The following is a 17716-nucleotide window of genomic DNA, read 5'->3' on the forward strand; positions in this document are numbered from 1 at the left end:
AACTGTATGTGTCTTGTGCCCCCCATACATTTCTAATTGCCGCCATTAATTCTGTTCCCAATAAGTAAAGAGGAATGTGATCTTGTAATTTAGCCATGTCGATATTTAGTACCTCATTCGAAAACAAAATCATTAAGAGATCAAAGTACCGGTATTCATTTGGTGATTGTTATGGTAATGCTTTGCTTTTTGTATAGCAAACTCTATTTAAAAAGAGCTCTATTTATAATGAATGCCTTTGTCTATAGGAATGTCAAATACAGGGGTTATTCTATATTTTGAATAGTTTAGCCCTCTTTTACGTCCCCGCCAGGCTTAAAGATGGATGCAAAGTGTGATCTGTTTTATAAACGAAAGAAATGTAACTATAGCAAAGTGACTATAACAAGCTTTAACAAAGACAGTGTCAGACTCTCTGCATTTAAAGGGTTAAATTGGAAGAGATGGTACTCAGAGACAGAAATGGAAAAATGAATTTCCCATCTCTGATGGAAAAAAAAGAAGCCCAGGAAAAACATTGTTCTGCTGGTCTATAAGCTGTAAGCATCGAGACATATATATTATATCACGTGACTCCTAGTATTTCACCCGTCTCAGGCAACGTGGGGCTCTTCATACGCCAAAGAGCCTCAACTCGTCAGCACTGCAGTGCGTCGGTAGCTGGAGAGTCAAATCTATCTTTCTATCCCGACCGTACTTTTCAGATCACATTGGAAACCATTCGATCAACATTGCCGAGAGTCCAGGAGTCCAGGGGTTGCATCAAGAAGCAATTTATTTACATCACGCCCCATCGACTAGCAGGCCTAGGCCAGAATACGCCACTGCCTACACAAGCATATATATATATATATATATATATATATATATATATATATATATATATATATACATCATAACTATTGCTGATGAGCGTCGCTTTGCTCTTAATGATTTTGCTAGAAATATTAGACGTTGTTACTTTGTTGCGAGCCGTGGAAGGGTCTGATCGGTGTACGTCTGGCCTGTTGTTGTAATCTAGGTTAAGATAACGGGCGCAGAGCATTTTTCCTGTTAGAAAAGGAAGCCGTGCCTGGACTCGTTCTTCCTTCTTCCATACTGTAAAAATAAACGATAGGTTGTAAAGTTATGTATTATGCTCAAAGAAGTTACATGCGCTCGTCAGGAAAAGAGAAGGGCCTCAGTAAAAACACCAGGAAAGGAAAACCAAGCCACTTCACACGCTTCAAAACACTGAGCTGGTATTAAAAACGCGCGTCTTACTCTTTTAAAGTTTGCTAAGAAAACAAGTCAACTGAAGAGGCGATCTATGATGGCTTTCATGTAGATGTTCTTTAATCTTTGGCTATGTACAGGTAATTATTTTTACAGTAGTAAAATAAATGGCCGACTTCCATGGCTGAAAATACCCTAGAGGATGCGAGGTAAAAAAAAAAAAAAAAAGACCACATTACGGAATGGAAATAGATCTTTTTTTTGGGTGAATGCCTATAATTTCTCATATCTGTTACCCTAAATAAAAATCCATGCAACCAATGCACTATTTGTAATTTCAAGCAGATATGACAAAATTAAGTTGAAATTGAAGAAAAAAAAAACATTTTAGTTAGTCCCATTTGTTAAACTGCCAGTATGGCATTAAGTCATGCATTTGCAACAATTCTTCAATTTACCTTTATTAATTTTATACCTGTCCTGGTCAGGATTATAGGTGTGATGATCCACGGAGATGACTTCTCAACTTGTTGCTTTAAAGTACCCCTAGTACCATATTCTCCTTGTTCTACGAGATGTTAGTATGTGACCTATCTATGATATAACTCATTTCATCCTGAATATCATTCATTTTAAAAAAAAACAATTGAGTTATTGAAGTACCTTCTAGAAGCACAGTCTAGAGTAGAGGTTCCACAGAATGCCTGGTGTAGTAGGAACAGAGTGATCTTCTGATATGTTTCTCTGTAGGGGTCATCAAGGGTCCTCAGATAGCATCAAAACTAAACACCTCAATTCAGTGCTGCCATAAGACATTAAGGAAGCAGAGTGGGGAGAGAGACAGTTTCTGCGATTTGAGACACGTATCCCCTGCCGCTACCTGAACGACCGCCAGGAAGGTGGAATAGAAGTGAATTCCGCAGAGAGCTGCTGTAACTTTACAACTTAACTGCCCTTACCTAGTCTTATTCCCTCAAACGGAGGCAAATGCTTCAGTTTCTGAAGCCATGTTATATGGCAAATATTACCAAGAAAAGATAACATACAAATATAATATATTTATAAAACAGTCAGGAGAGTGAAAAAGAGAAAGACGACATTAAGCCCCTTTACATATGTATTGTGTTTTTGCTTTACACAGTTTTCCTCTACCCTATTTTTGTTAAAAAACCCCCAAGATTTTCTCTTTTTGACCATAAAATTGTATTTATTGCTTGCATATTTGAGTTCAGTTGGCTCTTGATAAAATGGCAATTCTGCCCATGAAATAAAAAGTCATCTTGTCATTTTTGCAAAAAGAAAACATAATGACACTAGATTTTATTATTTCAATTTCACCGGCTGTGGATGGTCCATGATGATTGTATTCTAAAGAGAAAGAGTTTTGACAGCCCGGTGTCAAATAAAATGATAAAAAATTAACCACAGTCTGGTGAGAATTAAACCGAAAAGAGACAAACATGTTTGTCAATCTTTAAGAAAGACACATGATCTAATGTTGGGGACAATTGCCAGAATTATACTATTCAAAACTGGATACATATTGTATAAAAACAAACAAGAATAACAATAAAACATACATACGTTCCATTGATAATTTTCTGGAACAAAATATTCTGTTGCGTCTTCTGGTCCTCACAAATGATGAGGTTTATCTGAGCAGGGTTTGTAAGCTGATGCCAAGAACTATGGTACACAGTTATCCTTCCTTAAAGGGTATTTTGTTTATTGGAAGGACCTGTAGAAGGAACTGAGATATCTCATTTAAAAGCTAACAATTGTCATTTGGTCCATGGAATGTGGAGCAAGAAGTCGTGTATGATGAATTAGTTTCCTACCAAGGCTAGGTTTGGTCCACTATCTCCATCTCACTGCCATCCAAGCAGCCTCTTGATCTCAAAGGTTTAGTGAGGCTGCCATTTCAGTCAGGAAGATTGGTAGATACTTGTGCATACGCAAGCAATGGCTATACACAGGCAATGGCTATACGCAGGCAATGGCTATACGCAGGCAATGGCTATACACAGGCAATGGCTATACACAAGCAATGGCTATACACAAACAATGGATATACACAGGCAATGGCTATACACAGGCAATGGCTATACGCAGGCAATGGCTATACGCAGGCAATGGCTATACGCAGGCAATGGCAATACACAAGCAATGGCTATACACAAACAATGGATATACACAGGCAATGGCTATACACATGCTTCCAGTACATGTCCTTCTTGCAACCTGGCAGTCCAGAGTGCCAAAGGACGGGGCTTAGGAGCTAGAAATACTGAAACTCTTGAAAAATACTTTTCAGGCCATAATTACTTAGTAACCATCACAGGTTAAGAGTACTTATGATGTCATAGGGGCACAGCATTGAACAGCATTGCAATTACAATTGAAGGAGCTCAAGTTCCATTGTATTCTTCTACACTGCAAATTAAATAAATCGATCCAGATTTGAATCCTCCACCCGGCCCGGAGTTCTCTTGTAACTAATACAACGTGGTTTGGAGTGCAGTGCAGGTTATATTATAATAGTTTTTTTTATTACCAAACCACTCAATAGCGGGGTGGGGTAATATCAGTATATATTACCTAATACCTAAAACTGGAGTTTTATATGTCTTTATTCATGTTCCATGCTTTCTGGCAAAGAGCTAAGTTGGGCATATATTTTGATGTATTCAGAAATCGCTATGTATTTATTAATTCCAGCCACATATACATGATCTGGCTTATTTCCCTGATATGGCAATCTTTATTTTACATCCAATAACAAGGTTTTTTTTATGTAAATATACAAATTTTGTGGCATAAGTGAATATTTTTTTTTCTTTATAACCAATATATGGTTTATTACTTTTGTTAAATTTAAATATTTATGTGTACAGTGATCCGCTATTGCTTATACTATAATTTAGAACATATAAATGTATAGAAAAATTCTATAGCCCTGGCTTCATCTTTAATTCGGTATAACGATGGGAAACCAGTCCTTTTTGCAACTTCACATTCATGAAACAAAGGCAAATAAACGAGGGAGTCTGCTTTACATGTAACATAAATCACAAGGTTACCTACTCATCCTGGAAAATCCAAACTTTCAAGGAGTACTCTTTAAATTTTATAAATTTAAGGATTTGTTTTAAATTTCAGAGAATGACTCTTGACCGTTTTTTATAAATTACAGCCCTAAGCGGCGCACAAATATTTAGACAGGAAACATTATAACTTTAAAGCTGATCTGTCATGTTTAGCAAAAAATTAAATAAGCATATTTAATGGTTCTTACAAATTAAAATAAACAATGAATATAAATTAAAAACCCGCCTTACATACTATGGGAGCAGCCATTATTACTTTTTGGTCTCAGGATTTAGATGATAATTTCAGCACTGTTAAAGTGAATGCCACGTTCTTAAAGGGACGGTTTAATGTCCCAGACGACCTCACCACAGAAAAAAAGCATGTACTTTATGAGTACTTTAATATGCATTCTTTAAAAGATTTTTAAAAAGGCACTTAAGGAGAAGCTGCAGCTCCCCATCTGCTTGATTGATTTTTGCATATGGGCACATGGGGTTAAACGCTGTGACCCCTGTGACTTAAATAGATGTAAACCCTAAATAGGTCCTTAGACATACAGTTTGGTTACCACTGCCAAGAATGTATTCGACTGGAGGAGCTACTAAGGTGATGGACCAGAACTGCCAAGGGAGCGTCATTGAAGCCTGCTCCATCTGGCACCAGCCCATCTGGTATCTGCCCGGTTTATCAGATGGAGCCTGGCAAACCTGTTTTCCCTGATCTACTCAAATTTTAAGAATTTTGTCCTTAAAAAGTTGAACTAGATAAAATGCAATGCCAAGTTCCCAAATCCCGGCTGGGTTGTGGCCCTCAAGGCCTGGAGATTGACACCCCTGAAAAATGTCTTCTGGTGCAAAAACATGCATTGTGGGCCATTAGTTGGACCAACTTGCCCTATTTTGACGTTTCTGTCTCCTTAAAATTTAATAACAGCAGCCACCCAATTTCAATGTTTTCTTTTTAAGCACTTTGCATCCTTTTATAAATGTTTCACCAATAAAGGGATTTCATAAAAATAAAATTGGTCTTTGATCCCATTTTACACGCTTCCCACACTGGTTCCTCCGAGTCTAAGAGAATCTTATTTAAAGACATAAAAATCCTTATCTGTTTCGGTAAGTTTAAGCAGCTGCTTCTCATCATTGCCAGTCGGACAGCTCCCACGCCTAGTCATGGCCTACACAAGTGAAGAAAATATCTGGAGCTGCAAAGGTGATATAAGTCCTCGGAAATTCCTTTATGCTGGAATTTATTTCTGTTATTGGTTTCATGTTTCAAAGGCGATCAACATTGTATCTGCTTAACCAGTGTGGACAAAGAAATGTTCGCTGCTGAGAGACATTATCAAGATGTGTTATTGTATCTATTCATAGAGTTACCCACAGGCCGGCAACAACGCTCAGGAACGCAGCCCCCCGGCTTCACCCGAGCATAGGTGGTAATTTCAGAATGCCACACTTTGAAATGCCTTCCATAATTCTATGCTATTTGTGTCTTTACTAGCAGATACATCACTACCTTAGAGGTAATGATCATGGTCCTATACCCAGGCAGCCAAAAGAAAACATGTCCACCAATGGAAAATGTAGCCTTAATATGCCATGTGAGCAGAGCCAGAATGGGGATTTAAATTAGCCCTGGCACTTCCACTTTTGCAGTGTACGACCATCTACCTGACTTGCAGCCACAAACTAAGTAAGGAGATCTGGCACACCAGTGGCTGTAGAGAGAAATGACCAGCCCCATGGGCGACCATGCCACAGTGTATTTGCCCTGTTTGCCAGATGGCAAGTCCGGGCATGAGCTTGATTGGTTTCCTGTTCTGCATATTGGTTTATTTGATTACGATGTCTTTGGAAAATGTTCAAGGTGTTACATACATAACATTTTTCCAAACATTGTCTCTGTAACACACTACGGGGCTATCCCCGATTGCATCTGCAAACCACTATTCTAAAATGAATGGTGATAATATGGAATGATAACCACATTGTGTCCAAGGGATTCCTTAAAATGCAAATATTGCTTTCTATACCACTAGTATTATCATTTTTGTTATTGTCATTATTATTTTAGTATCAACAAATTTACTAACCACAACTGTATTATCAAACTCAACACAAGGCAACATATGTCAAGTTTATGATCTGGAGAAACCTCTGGGGTATCTAGGTATTAAAGTTTAAACGCTGATAAGGTTCTAGTTCCTAGCTCTATGTGAGGATGATGACCCATTTAAAACTTACAAAGTTGAAATAGTGGTGGGAAGTTCTTTGACTCGTGATACATTAGGTGGGTCTATTTCCTAAAGAGAAACCTTAGCTTAGGTTAGCTGAAGGATGATGATGCTTAACTCTCAAATGGTGGCATCAACACATACAGAGATGGTGGTGGTCCTAGCGCACAGCCCTCAGTGGTGGATTAACCTTGGGTACTGCCCTTAGGCTTACTGAGGGCATCACCACCAGCTGCCACCATGCTCACTGTTGAGCGTCTGGATAGGTCACGTCCACCACTTCTCCTACATTGGAGGTTGTGCCAATTAATTGCCCCGGCTGGGGAAATCAGAGAGCTCTCTTGTAACCGGCTCATTGAGCAGCGGCACACTAATCGCCTAAGATGACAATCTGCCCCAATTTTTTGGTAGAGGGATTTATGCCCTCCTGGAGCTGCCGCTGTAGGCAAGTTATGCCATGGGCAGCCACTTATAGTAATATATAGAAAAATATATGAAAGGTACATGTAAAATATGTAATTTTTATACACCAGGAACTGACCAGCAGCCTGCACAGTTCCTGAGCTCTGATTTTTTAGATCCCCACATTAGCTCTTTCAAAATAAAAAAAATATTCAATAATTTAATAATATAGTATAACATTATAATAAGATTTAAATAAAGAAAATATCAGCCATCACTTAATGAAAGGTAATACTGAAAAAAGAGAGTTTACAATATACTAAATATACTAAATATTTGCAGTTATAACATTTTCGGGTGTCCCTTGCAAGTTTTTTCTCTTCCTTCCTACAAATGAATAGAATATGTGCATTTCTGTTCCCCGCAGCACGTGCTGAATGAATGTTATGCTTTGAAGAGGAAATGAATAATCTTTGAAGACAGTTTATTGAGACAAGTCTTCTGTTTGTTTTTCTTGACTAGAATATGAGTTAAAAGGACAGTTCCACAAAGATCTCAAAAACAATTCAACGTTATAATCACAAATCGCAAATCAATGCTACCGAGGTGTTCTCTGATATATATCTAGTACATGGTAAAAGGGAATTTTCCATCTTACAGACCTCAAAAGAGACTTTTTCTGTGGTTATGGGGAAAAAAATATGCCTTTTTAACCATGATTTAACCATGATTGTTGCTGTGACTTAACACCAGTTGACGATAATAATAATAATAATAATAATAATATCAGGAATATTAGTGTAGCTTAATACAAGAGTTTATAGATACAAATTTGGAAGTTTTGACATTTAGCTCAATTTAGCTAAATATTTTTTTAGAAAAAAAAATATTTAGCCTTGCCCAGGAGCCTACTATACATTGTTATGATCTTTAAAAAATTTTTTTTATATATATATATATATATATAAAGAAACACTTGCATGTGATATGTTAATAAACAGTTACCGATATTTGTATCTCCATTCGGTCAAGCAGACTTGATTATATTTCCATTAGATTTTCTTTACCTCCCCCTTAGTTAATACTTGGTTGATCTTGTTTAATGTGGGGGGGGGCAAGTTGCAGTTATGGCATGCAAGCTGGTAGGCCTACTAGAAAAACACTAAACAATAACATGAAAAATAGCAATATACAAAACTGACAACAACTAACACACGTTAAGGCACCCGGGTAGAGAAGGAGAAAAGTTCCTCTCTCTTGTAAGCTTATGATCTATTAGGAGGTAGAAAGAGATTAATACGGCAGGCGACGGGCTGCTTGGGCGAGGATGATTTAACTGTAGTGAGGGTCATGGGAAGAATGAGGGGTCTGGAGATCTCGAAGGTGGGGGGAACAGATGGTTTATTTTCAGAATTCAGGTGGTTGGTGTTGGGAGGATAGATTGTATGTTCTGCCTGTCCCTACTATTCACGGCACAAAGCAAAACGTCTTTGGAGGCAAAACCCATGGGACAGAAAAAGCGAGACTTTTCTCACAACTTGCTTTTTTTTGGTGGCTCACAACATCACTGGCCCACTAACTCACCTGGGATTTGGCTTACTTTCCGGCCCAGGCAAATGCCCAGTGGGCCATTGGCACCCCATACTCCCATACCCAATCTGTCGCTCCACGCATATTCATCCATCACTGGCACCTACATTTTCACGCCACCGCTGTCCTTAAAGTGCCAAGAACAAAAATAGGGTTGTGATGTGCAAATTCATAATTTTTTAAGACGTAACAAAGCGAATTGTTTGTCATTCTACATTCTATTCAGTTTTAGTGATTAACACACTTGCTATTTTTGTAATTTTCGTTCTAGGCGTATATTAACAGGGCTACTAAAGTTTATCTGGCATTATAGTGAATTCAGAGAACGTCATCACAACTTTTGTAATACTAACTGATTTTACATCTTTTTTTTTTCTTCTTCCTGCTCTGGTTACTTAATGCTGAATGAAAGGACATCAAAATCTCAGGAGAAGCAGGATCAACAAAGCCTTCTTCTGTTGGCAGGTTGCAATATCTGTTTTACTAATCAGAGCAAAATTTATCTTACAGGATTCGGTAAGGATGTTTATGGAGTCTTTTTTTTCACAATCGCACTAAACTTGCAGATGTCAGGGGGGTTTTTTTTTTGTCACCAGATGAAATTCTGCAGCTGGCGAGGAGCTGTAATGTTGCCAAAAAAAAGCTGATTTTCAATTTAAAGGATTTTGTTACAAACAACAATGTTTTTGGGTTTTAAGAATGGAAACGTAGAGCGCGTTATTCTCAACAGCAACACAAATATTGTGCAATGGACTTCATGGGGTAACCAAGTTCAGACGAATTGAGAAACTTTCGCAAATAGTAAACATTGTTATTTTCCCATTAAAAAATAAAGAAAATTCTCAGTAACCATATATGGTAATAAGCCTTAAGAAATATTTACATATTAAAATGAGCAATGTATACGAATTATAATCCCATTTATGTATAGCTATCTCAGTTTCTTATTCTGAGGAAATGCATTATTATGCCATCGTATTATGCTATCGCTCTCCCCTATTATTAACCCTGTAATGACAAAGCCCGTACATGTACGGGTTCAAAATGCATTGTTTTCGGGACCGCCCCTTGTCCTTAAGGGGTTAAGTTGCTGATTGTTGCTTATTGGTTTAGGCAGCCATTGCAAATGTTGTTATTATTATTAGTGAAATAACATAAAGTGATAGTATAGCTGAAATTCATATTTTTTGACTTTTACAGCTAATATTATAATACTCAGAGGATGATTTAGTGACGCTGGCATATGAAGGCAAGTGTCCTCCACATGACTTGGCCGCCTGGATACTCTCACAGTGTCCGGCCGTGTATATGATGTGTCAATGGAGCATCAATATGGTTAGGTACGTGGCCCTATCAGCCACCGGCCCACCGAGCATTTGCCCAGCATGCCGGATGGCTAGTCCGGGCCTGTGTTTTATGTTCTTAATGTAGTCAAACATTTAGACCAGATCACCCCAACTCAACAGTCCCTCACCGCCTTAGTAGAAATATACCATGAACTCAGAGTTTCCGTCTGCAGATAAGTCAAATCTCGACTGAGTTTAACAAAGTAACTATAAACTAAAAACCGGAAGCAGACATTATTGTAGTTTGTGAACGAGTGATTCGCAAATGATCCATATGGGGTAAAATCATGTCAGATAGTTTTCATTTCCTATAATAAAATAATTAACAAAATTGACATTGACGAAGGTCCGATAAGAAACGAAATACAATTTCCCGTCACAGCCGAAGAGTACGTAGAAGCGACGCCATAGGAAACTCTCCTGGTATTCACATCCCGTTCGTCAATTCTAAGTGGCGTGGAAATTGCATGTAAACAGAGACGCCTTTGTAAATGGAAATGCTCAAACTCATCTGAAATTAAATCCTTAAATTTTGGGCTGTACACATTTCGAGTAGTGTAGAGGATGCCAGAAAGAATGACATAAAAGGGGAACTGTAAATAACAGAAAATAAGACAATTACAAGACCTTCCAGGGTTTTTGATGAACGGGACCTCCCTTTCGTTAATGTTCACTCCAAAAAACTAAAAAATTATTCCTGTCTGAACCCTATGCTATTCTTACGTATCCAAAACATCTTACCAAGATCCGCAAACAATTACCGTATTGGCTCGATTATAGGCTGCACCCAAGTATAGGCCGCACCCCAAAAGTCAGGTACTGTTTTAAAGAAAAATTGTAATTCTAAGTGTAATAGATATGCTGCCACTCTGTCCCCCCCCGAGATTTGCCACCACTCTGTGCCCCCCCGAAACATGCTGCCACTCTCTGTGTCCCCACGAGATATGCTGCCACTCTGTGTCCCCCCCTGAGTTGTGCCCCCCTCCCCTAGACTTACCAGTGCAGACTCCCACAGTCCTGGGTGTCTTGCGGGGCCGGCGGGGGACATCTATTCTACGCAATACGCCTATACAACTTCCGGTGCCGGCACTTCCCACGGCGGAAGTGCTGGCACCGGAAGTTGTATACGCGTATTACAAGGAAGATTGTTAAAGCACATCGCGCAGACGTTCACCGGCGAGCATAAACAACCTCCGCTGCCGGCACGTCTGCACGATGTGCTTTAACAATCTCACTTGGCGGGACTCCCCCCGTGAAAAGTGCTGGCAGGGGAGGCTGTCTGAGCCATCTGAGAGTAGGATGCAGGTCCTCTGCAGAGCTGCGGGGGATCTGTATCCTAACCCTGCTGCCTGCCCGGCGCCCGGAACTGCAGGCGATACGAATTGTGCATTCCTGCACTAAACCCCGAATATAGGCCGCACTCCCACTTTAAAGACTTAAAGTGGGGGGAAAAAGTGCGGCCTATATTTATTTTGAGCAGAATACATAGAATCAAACTCAATGTGCTTCTTTAAATGACTCCATAGCCTTCTTGGTCTTCAAAGTCTTTGTTTTATATAAAATTTACACAAAATGAGAACTATACTCTTTTTCCTCTTTTCTACGGACAGTTTACTGGGTCACACAATAATATGTTTTTCAGGTGTATTCATGCATTTCTCTTAAATACGAAGCATATGGTCACATGGTCTTCTTTGGTGCATCTCAGCCAAATAAGATTCCAGAAACCCTGCGTTGTTCTTTTTTTGTGTAATATAAGTTAAAATGGCAAATCCATGTTGGTCTGTATAGTATCTAACTACAAATGAAAATACATTTTAAAGAGATTTAAACCATATTTCAAAACATGGTCCTCTGAACTAGATTTTCGGCTACCGCAGGAGTATCATTTAGCTTCTCGGTTGTTTCAGGAGAGATTTAAATGCCAGATGGACGCATAATGGCATTTTTAGAATTTAGATTGATGAGTAGAATCGGGTGGGAATAGTATTATAAACAGACATTACGTTATAGTGTATTCTGATACAGTGATATTTCAAATATTAAACCGTAAGCTATTTTCTGGTTCTTTTCAACAAGATGCATGCTTACATTGTTTTGCCATTAACACGGGCGGATGTATGTTTTTTAAAGGGATCTCGGCTTTCCAAACAGATACTTTATCCACTCTCTACTCACAACACACTCACTAGATTCTGTTCTGTTGTTCAAGAATACTATTTGAAACCATTATTATTATATTTATGATTTTCCCTTAGAATGGATGTTTCCTTCTTTGTGTATTTGGAGCACTTACGCAATCAGCCATCGATTTAATTTTAATAAATAGACAAATGGACTATAACGCTATAACTGTAACCCAATAAATTATACGGACCAGAGAAGAAAAAAGATATATATATATATATATATATATATACATATATATATATTTTTTTTTTTTTTATTATTTTTTTTAAATAATGCTTTAAGTGTTTAATCTTAATGTTATTTTGTATTATTTAGCATTGAAGAAACGGAAAAAGATTGAAATAAAATGTAAATATTATTTTTTAATAGTTGCCATCAGAATATAAAATGATTACTATACAAATATATCCACAATCGATGCAAAATAACATTCTTAATATGTTCACAACTAAGTGTGTTATCGATACATTGTAGACATTCTGACACCCTTATGATTTGTAAAGGTAATGTGCGATTGAGACCACTAATTTGTTAGATGCTATTGGACGACATGTCTACTCTCTCCCTATTCTGTGCCATCATGAAAGCAGATTTAACAGGGAACTTTTACTATAAAGAAATTAAATTCATCAAGACTACATGTAGCTTTTTTTTTTTTTTTTTTTTTATCAATCCAAGCAATATTGCGGGTATCTGTGAAGCTGATATTTGTGGCATGATGTGGCCAGGATAGGATAACTAATCAAATTCTTGTCCTGAAGTTCTACCCTGTAGAAAGGTTGGTTGGAACCAATCAATAACAATCAACAATGTAACAATGGGGGGGGTCAATAAGAAGTCATCATGGAGAAAGTTAAGATCGCTGCTCCTTACCCCATAAGGTAGATATCTATGACATACTGTATATTGTCTATTTTAATGTGTGAACACAATAAAATCATTTTATTTGGTGTATAGAACTATCTACTTTAATGTTAATGACTTATTTGATAATATTTTGTAAAGACGCAGACTATACGAGCTGAGCATTTCTTATCTGCTGTCCAATTCTGTGCTTCTATGTTCCAAAAAATGCAATTTTTCACTGGGATTTCCCAGATGAATATAGCCCATTATTTATAATATGCCTATATATAAACTTTACACAGCAAAGTGACTGGGCCATTGTATAAATATGCAATTCTTGATTTAAAAGTAGAGTATTCAGCAAAAACATTGCAATATGTCATATGATGATTGTTCCACCTGCAAAATACTGTACTGCCATTTTTATGTTTTGTATAGCATACTGACATAACTGGGACTACCGAGAGCCTACCCTTGCAGGATGTGGCCAGGACAGGCCACTGATGTCAGTGGGCGGTCCCGCTGACATCAGAGGCCGTCCTGCTGATGTCAGTATGCATTCCCGTCAACATCAGTGGGCATTCCCACCAACGCCAGTGGGCATTCCTGCTGGCATCGTGGGAAACACCCCCAGTTAAAGGGGAAATGGGGGGATCTGGGGTGTGTCAGGTCCCCGCGACCCAGAGGATTCGGGTGTTGACCCAGAGAACCATGGGAGAGTTCCCAGGTATGCATACTGAGTGCAAGACACATTGCAAACTGTTACACTCACATGGAAGTCAAAGGGTTAAGCAAGAATTATAAAAAGCTGATTTATACACTTAATTCAAGATACAATAAACTGCTGCTTAACACACCCAACGCTCAGTACGCAGCCTCCCATGTGTTGTATATTGATGTTTCCCTGTGCTGATGTTATCCCACGGGTCACAAGTGCCTGGTGAATAAAGATATTAGAATCCGCGTGTTATTTTTCACATAAATACAAATGTTTATTTTGAATTTCTGTTATTTGGATGAGGCGCACACACGGATACATCTGGCTTCCATAACAGATGTTTTGCTTCTTCCTTCAGCTTAGCTTAAAGCGCTAGGTCTCTACGTAGTAAACCAGCCATTAAATACCTCTTTATAAAGCAATAAATAGAAGAATACTTGCGCGAATGAGTCTTACTGTGTTTATTTTTTGTATTTTGAAGCTACCTAAAACCTGTCAATAAATTCTGGTGGAGGTGGTCCGTGACCCAACTAAGTTTACGCAGATGAAAAATTCTTTGGAAAGGAATGATTTGTCTTTTAAAGCTATAAAACGGGCGTAAAACGGTGTAAAACGGTGCGTAAAAGGAGGTTGAGCCACTTTGTTCTTTTGGGCATCGTGAACAGTTTGCTCTCTTCCATTTATCAAGGTCAAGGCTTTATTTACTAACGTTTTTTAGAATGCATACCCATCAATACTTAATAGCAACGCATCTGCCACTTTCCTCATTCCCTACATTTTACAATTGTATACATCATGTAATAGTGTATACGGGTTAAGAGAAGCAATATATGTATATGCATACGGTGGCTGTTGTGTTTGTTTCGTTTGGTAATTAGCCTTAGCAATGGTATTGCCAGCGGGAAGAGAGATAATTTCAGACCAGAAAATTATCTAGAAACGCTAGCCCTGCCATATTGATGCACAGATCACAGTTTCATCAAGGTGAATCAACCTTCATCAAAAATAGGAATGGTTAGAAATGCTGTATTTGGTTGCAAAGCCTTTAAATCCAGCACAGTCGGTGGAACTGCAGCTTTAATTTGGTGCATATAACTGTTAAATGTATGACTTGGTAAAGCCAAAGATCTGAGTTCTCACTCAATGGGCAACGCTGCTTTTTAAGCTCCTAAACTTAATGGGTGGCCTGTCACATCCAGGGTTTGCCCGCGCTTATGTTATCAGGTGGTCGACTGCCTTAAAGTGCCAGGGCCGCCTCGTTACCCCTATGCTGGCCCTGCTTTGGTTTGCGTGCAAATTATTAACATGAGAAGAAGTTACATTAAATGTAAGTCATTCGGTATCCTGGCATGTTAATTGTCTCTGCTCTTGGGGGGAATAAAATCATAAAATTTGTAAACATAAAATAATTAATATAAAACATTAATTAGGAAACAACTAACTTTAATGTGGTTTATCCATTCCGTGCACTAAATTAAACTACACGATAAAAGATAAAAAAAATAATCCCAGTCATATGCAATGAGTAAAATGTCTGTCTTTATTTTTTTTTATTATATTAACCACTTTAATGCATTATACTTCTTATTTCATTATTTTTTTTTAATAAGCATCTTTGAAACATTCTGCACGTTTTCTTTCTTCCTTGTTCAAACCTTCGGGTTTTCTAATGCTTTGTTTCGCAACAAAACCCCAAAAATGGTTTCCTTTGAAAGAAAGTATACTTGTTTTATAGGGGATTCTTAAAGGAAACCCATTCAAATTATAATTGAAAACAAATACATACAAGGCGATTATAATAGCTAATATTATATAATATTAACAAAATTAAGTAAGTATCTAAATGAAATATTTTTTTTCCAGGCTAGGCTAAGCTATTCATAAATGCCTAGTGTAAAGTAAACCATGCATCATGTACCATAAATCTAGTTATATAAAAAATGTGATTATTATTTTTATTATTCTTTAGTTATTTAGTGTATTTATTTTTCTTAGGGGACACCTGTTGCATAACAATATTTGATCCCTGTACGTTAGCAGGGATCCGACAATTGCTCCTGTTTGCTGACATGCCGATCTAGCAATAGTTCAGCTGGCAGAATACAGTTTATGATTTTCTTTTTTGTGCTGCTACCCTTTTGCTTATTTTTATTTCATAGGAAAACTTCCCATCCTTTAATGTATTGGGTTGAAGCATGAGATATATATAAAAAAATAATAAAAACCTTAACCATTTTTGAAAGAAAAAAGCATGTGGAGCCTTATTATTCTGCCGTCCGCACTAAACTAGACTAAGGACGTTTTAGGTTACTGAGAGGGTGGTAGCTAACTAGAACAGCCTCCAAGCAGAAGTGTTAGAGGCTAATACTGTAAGGGACTTTAAACAGACATGGGATAGGCATAAAACTATTCTGAATCTAAGACAAGATCAGGGAGTGATTGAGATCTGAGTCTTGCATTAGGGAAAAAAGGGCAGACTAAATGGGCCGAACGCGTCTTATCTATATGAAGGCGACCTTTGGGATGATAGCAGCAATGGACTACCACTCCCATGATGTTAAGGCAGCCATATGCATGTCAGGCTTAATTTGCCAGTCCAGGAATCCAGCATAAAACTTTCACCTCGCAAAGCTCCCCGGTAATGTTTTTACCATAATTTCCAATATGAACCTTATGTGCTAGAACCCCCCCCCCCGCCCCTTCCATCCATCGATGCTTTCCTCACCCCCTCCTCACTGACCGGTCACCCCGATGGAAATACATTTCCAGCAGTAATGTTTTAAGACCGTTCCCTGCTATGTTTATACAGCAAACTATAGTATCCCTTCATATGAATAGCATTCGCCGATACAGCGAGCAGTAATGACCTGCAGTTGTCCAGCTGCAGATGATAAAAGAGTTTGCGTATTCTCGCCAACTCGAGTTTTAATGACAAAACCACAAAGCTTTGGACTACTTAAAAACAGAACACTGTGCGAGAGTAAAAAAAAGAAATAAAAAAACGGGGGAAAGCTTTGTAAACTGTAACGTTCGCACAGCTTTCTTCTCCAGGGGAAACCCAGTAGAACAGTTTTCATATTTCATACATTGTAACCCTTTTAATGCTAGTCGGACATGCAGAGCCATGCAACAAAAATAAATATTATTCACCCCCCACAGTGCAAAAATGATGTTAAATATGCATGCCTATTAGGGAGGAAAACTAGGCCAATGCCTAAGGCAATGAGCTAATAATGGGACCTTTCATGAGGTTCTTTTTGCCCTATGTTAGAAAGGAAAGGCATGCTCAGAGGAGGCATCAGAAACATTATTACCCTAGAGACCATAGGACCATCCCTTCCTAAGATCTGTTGGCAGTCCCTTTTTGTGTGATATGAACAAAAGGACATATTAAAGCAGCCCCATCCAAAAGTCTTCCTGGTTAACATAAGTCTCTGGTCACTCTGTTGAAATAATGGATTAGGCTTGGACTTGAGCTGTTGGGGAATTAGAGGTTGAGAGGGAAGGAGCCAGCCTGAACATTGCTCACCATGGGAAAATAGCATAGTCCCACCATTTTAGTTGTCCACAGTTGGATAACTTCATTGAGAGGAACTTGGTTAGATGTAACGTTGGGAGGTGGAGTTTGGTTAGAGGTATCTTTGAGCGGCCGGAGGGAAGTCTTAAAAAAATCTTGCAAAATCATATCCTGGCCTCCATTTCAATAGGTCACAACAAAGACCTTCTTCGACTCTAACGTTCAGTGGGCTAGTTTGGTGAGGTTTCTTGTACCTCCAACTAGCCCATGATCACCACTGTCCATGAAAGCAGGAACATTCCCAAAAGTCATGCCTATCCCACACAAAATAGAAACCTACAATTATATAAGAACCATTCAGCCAAGTAGCCTTCCCATTTTTATCGATGTAGAGACTCAAAACCTTAATCAGATCTTATTCTGATCTTGTCTAACATTAAGGATAGCTTTATGCCTATTTCCTCATTGTATTAGCATCTACTACTTCTGATGGGAGGCTATTCCACTTATCTAGCACCCTCTCAGTACAATAAAACTTCCTTACATTACATCTAAATCTGTGATCC

The sequence above is a fragment of the Sceloporus occidentalis genome, unplaced genomic scaffold, assembly GCF_023333645.1.
Source record: "Sceloporus occidentalis isolate IW3139 unplaced genomic scaffold, rSceOcc1.0.p SCAF_261, whole genome shotgun sequence".
Taxonomy (NCBI): Eukaryota; Metazoa; Chordata; class Lepidosauria; order Squamata; family Phrynosomatidae; genus Sceloporus; species Sceloporus occidentalis.